This window comes from Gavialis gangeticus, unplaced genomic scaffold (assembly GCF_001723915.1).
Source record: "Gavialis gangeticus isolate Ggan-Ray unplaced genomic scaffold, GavGan_comp1, whole genome shotgun sequence".
NCBI lineage: Eukaryota > Metazoa > Chordata > Crocodylia > Gavialidae > Gavialis > Gavialis gangeticus.
Genome location: NW_017729008.1, coordinates 6,643,138 through 6,651,693, shown reverse-complemented (window position 1 = coordinate 6,651,693; position 8,556 = coordinate 6,643,138). Strand labels below are relative to the sequence as shown.

The following is an 8,556-nucleotide window of genomic DNA, read 5'->3' as shown; positions in this document are numbered from 1 at the left end:
TTGTGTGCGTGCGTATTTATAATAATATGATAAATATGGAATATATATTCTAATATAATAAAGGGTTTAGTCTGTCTGTCTGTCTGTAATGCTCTTGGAGCACTCTGATTGGTTACTGAAACAACCACTCAGAGGAGCATTACGGACAGGAGGTGGCAGTGGTCCGATGCCATGACAGTGAGGATGGAGGGGACGGAGCAGGGGGGTGAAGCCAGCAGTGTAGGCCTTGCCCCACAACCCCTGGCCTTGGTTCTTGGAGGAAGTGGAGCACCACTATGACAGCAAGGATGGAGCAGTGGGGCAAGGCTAGTAGTGCTGGCCTCACTACCACTCCCCTCTCGGCCCTGTTCTTTTGAAGCACCGGTGGCATGGGGTGCTGGTGGAGGGGGATGCAAGGGACGGCAGGGCAAGCTTCCCCCCCTCCAGGGAGGTGGTGCTGCTGCCAGGGGGAGAGGGAGCGCTCCTGGGAGGCAGCGGCAGTGTGGTGGGGGCTAGGGTTAGCAAGCTTACCCCCACTCTGTCCCTGCCCGCCCCCCCTCCCCCATCATTCTTGAGGGGCTATTCATGCATGCGTGTGTGTGTGTGTGTGTGTGTGAGTGTGTGTAATGGAATATCTTTGTGGCTTGATTGTATGGCACCATACATATTGAACATGGCACTTTAAAATGTCAGGATGCAGGGAGTTGGCTAAACACATTTTTTAGATTTCCATGGCACAGGGACTCCAGGGTTGGGAGAGGCTCTGTGATCCTGGGGCCCCAGTGCCCTGGGACTTCCAAAAAATGTGTGTAGTGGCCCTGGACACCTCTGGTCTGTAACCTGCTGAAGGCTGAGGGCTGTCCTGGGTCCAGAACAAAGGATTGGGCCTGGAGGCAGCTCCACAGTAGTGCAGTTGGGATCAGAGGAATTTTATGTCTCATCCCAAACGTGCCTCCTGCCATAATGATAGAAGTCCTTCATATTGGTAGAAGTTCTTCATATCCTGCTGTGATGGCAGGAGGCACAGCATTTGGGATAAAGTATAAAATTCCTCCAATCCCAATCATGTCGTTCTTTCAATGTTGGGCCTACACCGAGTGTATGCTTTATTTTTCTAATACAGTTCAGTTGTTGAATATTTGTGCATGCAAAAGAGTTATAGGTACAAGTATAGACATGAATGGAAGCTTTTCAAGGCCAGCTGTAGGAATCAACTTCTACTAATTTCATTGGAAAGTCTGGGGTAGCTAGTTGTGGTGGAATCTTCCTGTAGATTCAGAAGTATAAATTTGAACCTTGTTCCAGACATACATCAAGATTTTCAATGCTCAACTCAACTATCCATGGTTATAGAGTAATTTGGTCTGGAGAGTCAAGGGTGGCTATGATGCCATTCACTAGATGCCATTGGTTATAGAAATAAGCATGACTACTACTTCAGCCAGAATAGCCACTTACGCACAGGAGAACTTTTGGAATTTTTTTGTAACTTCATTGCTAATACCTTTTTGTCAGCCTTGAAAATCTCAACTGTGGTACTTGTCTTAAAGAAGTGACCACTGATTTTAATGATTTCCCAATCTGAATATTATCTTAAAATGAACATTGACCATAAAATTGGAGTCACATGGCAGCCGCCTATGATCTCATAAGCCCCCTCTGACGTTAATAGTCTCCATGCAGATGTAAGAAGCCATATATGCATATCAATTTGCAAAATAAAGGTATAATTTGAAATGATACAAGTGAGGGTCATAAACAAACAGAAGGGAAAGAGAAGCAAAGGCTGGGCATAAAGCCACCCTAATATCACAAGTTACTTAGTAGGCGATGTACAAATTGGGATAGTTCAGTTAACTGAATATTCTATTATTTCTTCAGATATATTAACATATTAACAGGCAGCCATCCTGTACCTGGGGACTTATCCCATAAACTAAAACACCATAATATGAAGGGTTATGACTCTCAGACGTTAGTCCTACCCCTTCCATCTAAAATGAGTGAAAAAATGAGCTTTGTAGCATGCAAGCAAATCTGTGTTCTTAGCCAAGAAGGTCACTGAACAGAATTCAAAGTCCTGATCTCTTCAAAGAACCATATGCCACTTGTAGCTCATTCTGTGAACAGCTTATTTGTTATGGGCCCCACAGGAGTACCTAACAACAATGGCTTTGGATCTGCATTGACTACTAAAATGTATTCCTAAAGTATAAGATACTGGCACTGCTGACCTATAAAGCTCTTAATAGATTAGGACCTGCGTACCTAAACACTTCCCACTCCCTTGTGCCAATGCCACAGTTGAAATCAGTGGGTTACCTAAGGCGGAGCTCTTCTTCTATGAGAGAGAGAACAGCTTGCGTGATGTTGTCTGTGAAGGCCTCCAAGCTATGCAATACGCTCCCTTTCCTCCCTGTCTGAAGTATTCCTTGTTTTCTGCATTCTGTGGGACCCATGTATTTTCCATAATTACCGGGAATTTGGAAGACTTCTGGGAGGCTGTAAATATCTAAGTATGCCTTCAGTTGCTAGGTTATTTTTAGGTGAAAGGAAGTTTTTAAGTAATCTATTTTTATAATTGTGTTTTTAACTGTCAGAGCACCTACTGCAAAAATAGGTGCCACTTTTTATGGAACGAGCATCTAAAATAAAGTAACAAATAGACAACATGGCGGCAGTAGTTGTTGAGAAGTATTGGAATGACAGAAAGAAGTGGCAGGATGTAGATATTGCAGGAAAAAGTGAGAAAAGTGGCACATGGCAGCATAATTAAACTATAAAAACACTATGTGTGACTGGTATCGTGTGTCATATATGGTTTTCAAGGGCTTTTTTTGGAATTTGATAATGGCTCAAGGAGTTATAATCAAGGGTCCATAAAACCCTTTATCTGTTTTTAGCCAGCTCGAATTCAGCCTCTGCTAATAATGGCCAAACATTTTTACTAACTGATGCCCGCAATGTGTTAAAAACTGACATGAGTTTTCCATAGGCAGCTGTCCACATGATAAAAAGCTACTGGCACAGTTCTTTCTCCATAAATAAAGAAAAAAGATTAAATCAAGCCAGAAGAGAATGTCAGTTCAGGATTGTAAAGAAAAGAGTATAGCAGCAGAACAATACCATGAGTTAAATGTTAACCAAAAAAGCCAAAAGAAACAAGAAGGTTTTTGATAAATATATCAGAAGTATTAGGAAGAAAGTATATCCACTAATAAAGGAGAAGATGAAGATATTCATTATTCTATAATATGGGAGTTCCATAAGCCCTTTCACAAACCTGACTTAAGCAAAAGCAACTGAAGAAAAATTATCTGTGCTGTCAGGAAGCAATGAGGGTCTAATATTATACTACCCATTTAAGTAAATGAAGGGAGAAAGAACACAAAATATTTCGCATGCCATGGATGAAGTCCAGTTGCCAAAAACCTCACAGAATGGTGAAACAGACGTGGATTTATAATCTCACAAACCAAGGAAGAGACCAAATTCTTTAAAAAAGCACGGTAAATATGTACCTTTAGGTAGTTAGTATCTAAAGGTGCACCTCTACCCTGCCTTCTGACCAATTTCAGACTAACATAGCTAACTACCTCTCAAATGATTTTAATTCAGTATAACAACCCTGACTTACAAAAGGGGAACATTCAGTTCAATTTTTAGATTAACATAAATAATTCTGAGTATCCCAGTACCAAAGAAATTGTAGAGGATGTAGAGGACAATAATGAAAATGACCTGAAGGCAGGCAGAGTTAATTTATAGACAGACTAGAATAATTAGTTAATATGCATTTTATATAATATGACTGCTACATTGGCCAGATTAAAATGGAAGATGGGAAGGACAATAAAATACTCTTGTGAAAGCCAAAACTATGGGGGAAGCAGTAACAGGGTGCAACTGAGCAAGTGAGATGTTATTTTAAGAATTGGGAGAATCATCACAAATAAGAGAGCTGTTAGGTTGGAATAACATCCTAAAATAACTAGTGTCAGACCTATTACCTGACTAATTTAAAAGTAAACTAAATAAAATTCAGTAGGGAGCGATCACGTATCAGCAAAGGTTTGAACTAGAAGACCTAATAATAGATCTGTTTCTGCTTTCTTTTGTATGACTTAAAGCTAGTAGTGGGTTCCAAATTCATTAATGAATATAGGGCTAACATCATCTCTGGTGTAACTGCATCAAAATAAGCAGTGTTAGGCCAGGCGTAAATCTGGCCTATATTGCATGAACCAGATTAGAACCATGTTGTTTCCTCAGTGCCATTTGACACAGTTAAAATTGCAAAGGATGATTATAGACAAGAAAAGGAGACATCTTCAAATGATCATGGACTAGTGCAGGGGTGCTCAATCTTCTTGTCCAACAGGCCGGATGGGCAGTACCCAGTCCATCCGCAGGCCAGATACAGCCGATGGCCCCAATCTGGCAGCTGAGGCGGACGTGGCGGGCACCATCCAGGCACGTGTAGGGGAAAAGAGGTGGGAGCCCAGCCCCAATCCGGCCCTGCAGGGGAAGGGGGAGTGACCTGGCTGGGGGCAGGGCAGGAGGGGGTGTGGCCCAGCCCCAACCACATCCCTGTGTTGAAGGGGGCATGGACCTGTCACAATCCAAACACAGGGGGAAAGGTGGCATGGTGCACCTCCAATCCAGATGCAGGGGAGGAAAGCGGCATGCCCCACCCCCAACTGGCTTTGTAAGGTTTAGGGTTTGGGAATTTGGCAGGTGGGAGGGTGGATGTAGTAATGGCTACTGCTCCTCTGTCACCAGGGAAAATGTATTACATTTGATAAGACTTTTTCACAGGAAATAAATGAATAGTTTTCCATTTAAAAACTTTAAGACCTCTAGAATTGAACTGAGTTCTTCCACATGGTTTTATAGCTCTGGGGCACTTGTACACATGATGCCATTACCATGTACATGTGACAAAAGTGCCCCTTTGTGTGGCTTAATGGCATCATGCTGTACATGTGCAGGAGTTCTGGGGGTTTTAAATGAGTTTGAACTAAACCAGTTTGCGATGTAGTTTAGTTTGCAACAGTGCATTGGAGCTGTTTGTCAGCTCACCCTTTGACGACGGGAGAGGCAGGCAGGCTCTGCAGAAAGAAAGGATCAGGCCCCTCACAACGTCTGCTTTTAGCAGGCCCTGGCTGAAGGCAAAAGTGGTGAGAGGTTCAATTGTTTATTTTTTTTTGGCAGAGCTTGCCTGCCTCTCCCACAGCTATGGGGCAAGTTACTGGCAGGCTGAGTGGCCCCTGAGCTACGGGGACCCTGGTCCTACCTTCCACAACAGCAGCACTCCCCAGGGGGTGCTGCTAGCAGGCCAGATGCTGCCCTAGCTCAGGGTCGGGGCAGAGCTGGATCAGGCTAGGTGCTACCTCCAAGCTGGGGCAGCACCAGGCCTGCTACCAGCCCACCCAGGTGGCTCTGGGATGCACTGCCACCACTGAGGAAAGGACTAGGGCCCCTTGCAGCTCAGGGACTGCTTAGCCTGCCAGCAGCTCACCCCTTGGCCACGGGCAGGCTCTGCCAAAAAAAAAAAAGATTGGGCCCCTCACCAGAACTGTAATGGAAACCCCTAAATTGAAATAGTGGGTTTCATTTTAAAACCCACCATTTCAATTTAGGGGGCATAGAATGCAACCCTAAGTACTAACCCCCCCCAACATGTACCAGCACCCTTGTAGTACTAAATTGGAAGGGAGTTTTCTGCATAAGACAGAAGCAATTGTTTTGTGCTTCTAAAAAGCAAGTCATTGAAATGTACAGTTTCCCACTCACTGAACATCCTTCAAAACATCCCTAGCTGAGCTGCAGCAGGAACAACCCTGGAGGTAAGGGCAAGAGCTTATGGGGATGGCTAGGAGGCTCTTGGTCCTGGGTATAACCTAGAACTATAACTGTACCCTGCAGTGGTGTGGGAGCCCCCTGGAAATACCAGACTAGTTACCACCCAGTGAAAGGTGGGTCAGGGTACCTTAATAACCCCAGCTCCCACATCTCTGGTGGGTGAGATCAAGCAAGGGGGGCCCAGGCTCACTGTGGGAGCACTGAGGCAGGGCACAGGTTGGTGGAGGGACCTGTGGCAGTGCCCAGACTCTGTGGTGGAGGTCTGAGGCTGCATATGGGAGCCAGTGTGAAGCCCCAGGGGGTGGGGCCCTGAGTCTTGGGGAGCTATTAAGGAAGCTCTTGGGGCCAGGGAGGGCTTGGGGACACAGTTCAGAGACCTGAGAGCGTATGTGCGGTCTTGAAGCCCAGCATGTGAGTATGGGACCTGGTATATGTTGTTTGTGTGCGTGCTGAATAAACCTGGTGTGAGGGTGCTGGGACCAGGAGCTCCAGTGGGGAGCAAGCCCCAGTGAGACTCTGGAGCTGGGGTCCCAGTGCTAGCTAGCTGGAGGGAACACCTGCAAGGCTTGGGCTGCGGTGTAGGGAACAGAGCCATAGATGGTGCCCCCTGGCATTGGGGTGGGGAAATGAGCAGCTTCCTGCCTAATTAACATCATAATTATGTATCAACAAGGCATGGCAGGTGAGAGAGGCAGGTGGTTAGCCCAGAAACAGGTGGGTGGGCCAACATTTGACTGGCCCAGGGAAGACCCAGCTGTTACACTGTCCCTGGACAATACCCCAGGTGTAGGGCTCTCCCACTTCCTGCAGAGAGGTGAAATACAAATGAATGCTACAAAGTGGAATACATAGAGCTATTTCCTTCCCTGTGTAGATGAATGGGTGCACATAATCATTAATGTTTAAGTGGAAAAGAATATGCAGCCTTAAGATGTGGTCCCTGGTGGCAGACCTGCGGAGACATTATCTAGGCAACATGTGGCTGCTTTGCATCTGTACTGCTGAAGAATACACAGGCCCCAAACTACAGCAAAGACTTGAGACTGCTACTCAAGTGGCTTTGACTTCCTGCAGATCCCTCAGGACCCATGGAGCTAGGGAACAGATTGCATGGCTTCTTCTGCTGGCAACGGGGCAGAATCTTGCCTATCTGCTACCTCTGACAAACTGGCGTAGGGAAAAGTCTGTAAGCAAGACTTATTCGTATAAGGCTACGTTGGTTATTTCTGTTAGCTCTAAAATCTTATAAGCCTCTATGTAGGTGACAAGTTAAAAAGTTAAAAAGGCTGTTTTTGAGCAAGCTCACCCTGCCTGAAAGGTGTTTAGAAAATACATTTAGAAGCTCTCTGGGAAATAGAAAAGAAACAGGCTGAATCATATTTAGTACAGCATGCAATATCGCCAAGTACCTCTTTCCTCCCAAATGGGAAGTCCTCTGGAATCCTTTGTTGCTATGAGACTGGATATCTTTGTGCAGTGCGAGCCCTGAACCAAATCTGTGCCGTCACTTACGCTAGTGCACATTGAGAGCAACTCCCTCGAGGCCTGGAAAGCCCTGTGCCAGATCCTGATGTCTGGCTTGTTGGAGGGTCCGATCCAAAATTCACCAAGTTTTATTTATTTATTTTTATTAACTTCCAAGGGTTTGCAGACTACTTTTGCTAAGTCTGAGAACGCTTTAAAATCAATTGTAGTTATTGCTATCTAAGGACTAAAATAAATGCAACATCTATTTCAGTATAAATCTACTAGGAACTGATTTTCTTCAGATGCTCCTTCCCCTATTTTTTTTTAAAGCCCTAAAGTTGTGGGGGAGGAAGATCCCTTCTGAAACCAGACTGCATTTCTGACCAAAAAAGTAGAATTCGAAATGAAAAGTTTAACAGTAGAATACCTTACCCCTATTGTTATCGCTTCTGTGTCACTATGATATCCGTGTATCTTAATCTGGAAGCTGGTTTGGAGAACAACTTTTTAAAATTATTTTAAACCTCAGGTAAATTCTTTCACCATGTTTTTCCACTCTGTCCCTGAACCAGAAAGCCTTCAGGGGAGACCCTGCCCAGAACAAAAAAAAAGCAAACCAACCACCAAAAATTAAATAAAGAAAAAATCCCTTGCTGCAGTGCCTGGGTTGAGCGAAGGAGCCCGGGGAAAACTAACATGCAAAGCAGCAGTCACCAACCAGGAGATCAGGACCAACTGGTTGATGCAGGAGCCTCTGACAGTCCATCCCAGTCTCAAACGGTCATTTCTACATTTTGTTTGAAGTAGATGCTGGGTCCCCTCCCTTCCTCCCTCTTTCTGGTGGGTTTCAAGCGATGGGGAAGGACCTGCTATTGGTGGCCTACCCCAACTATTTCCCTCGCTAAAAACTCCCTTCGCATAAAGTAACCCTCCCTTTGTGGCGGGCTGCAAAGGGTGAAGAGACAGCTATCGCTCCGCAGCACTGAATAAAACACCTGAACAAAACCCGTGCTTCTTTAGCTCGAACGAGGGTTTATGGGTTTATTTCAGGAGCGGGGTTTTCTTGTCCCCCCCTACCCCCCCGGATGACTGCGAACAGGCACGCCGTGGAAACGCTCGCGCAGCTCTCAGTCGGAGCGCGGCCGGCAAAGTTTAGAGGCGCCGCCGGCAGGGCTGAAATAGCGGCGGCGGCGGCGGGGCTGGCAGCGGGCGCCGCAGGGCCGGGCGGAGCCGACGGCACCCCCC

The 8,556-nt window shown here is 45.7% G+C and overlaps 1 protein-coding gene across 6 annotated transcripts in view; it reads left to right on the top strand.

Moving 5' to 3' along the window:
* The window catches only part of FAM19A5 (family with sequence similarity 19 member A5, C-C motif chemokine like), an 854,206-nt gene that overhangs the window by 275,550 nt on the left and 570,100 nt on the right, over window positions 1-8,556 (top strand). The gene's annotated exons all lie outside the window — the stretch shown is intronic.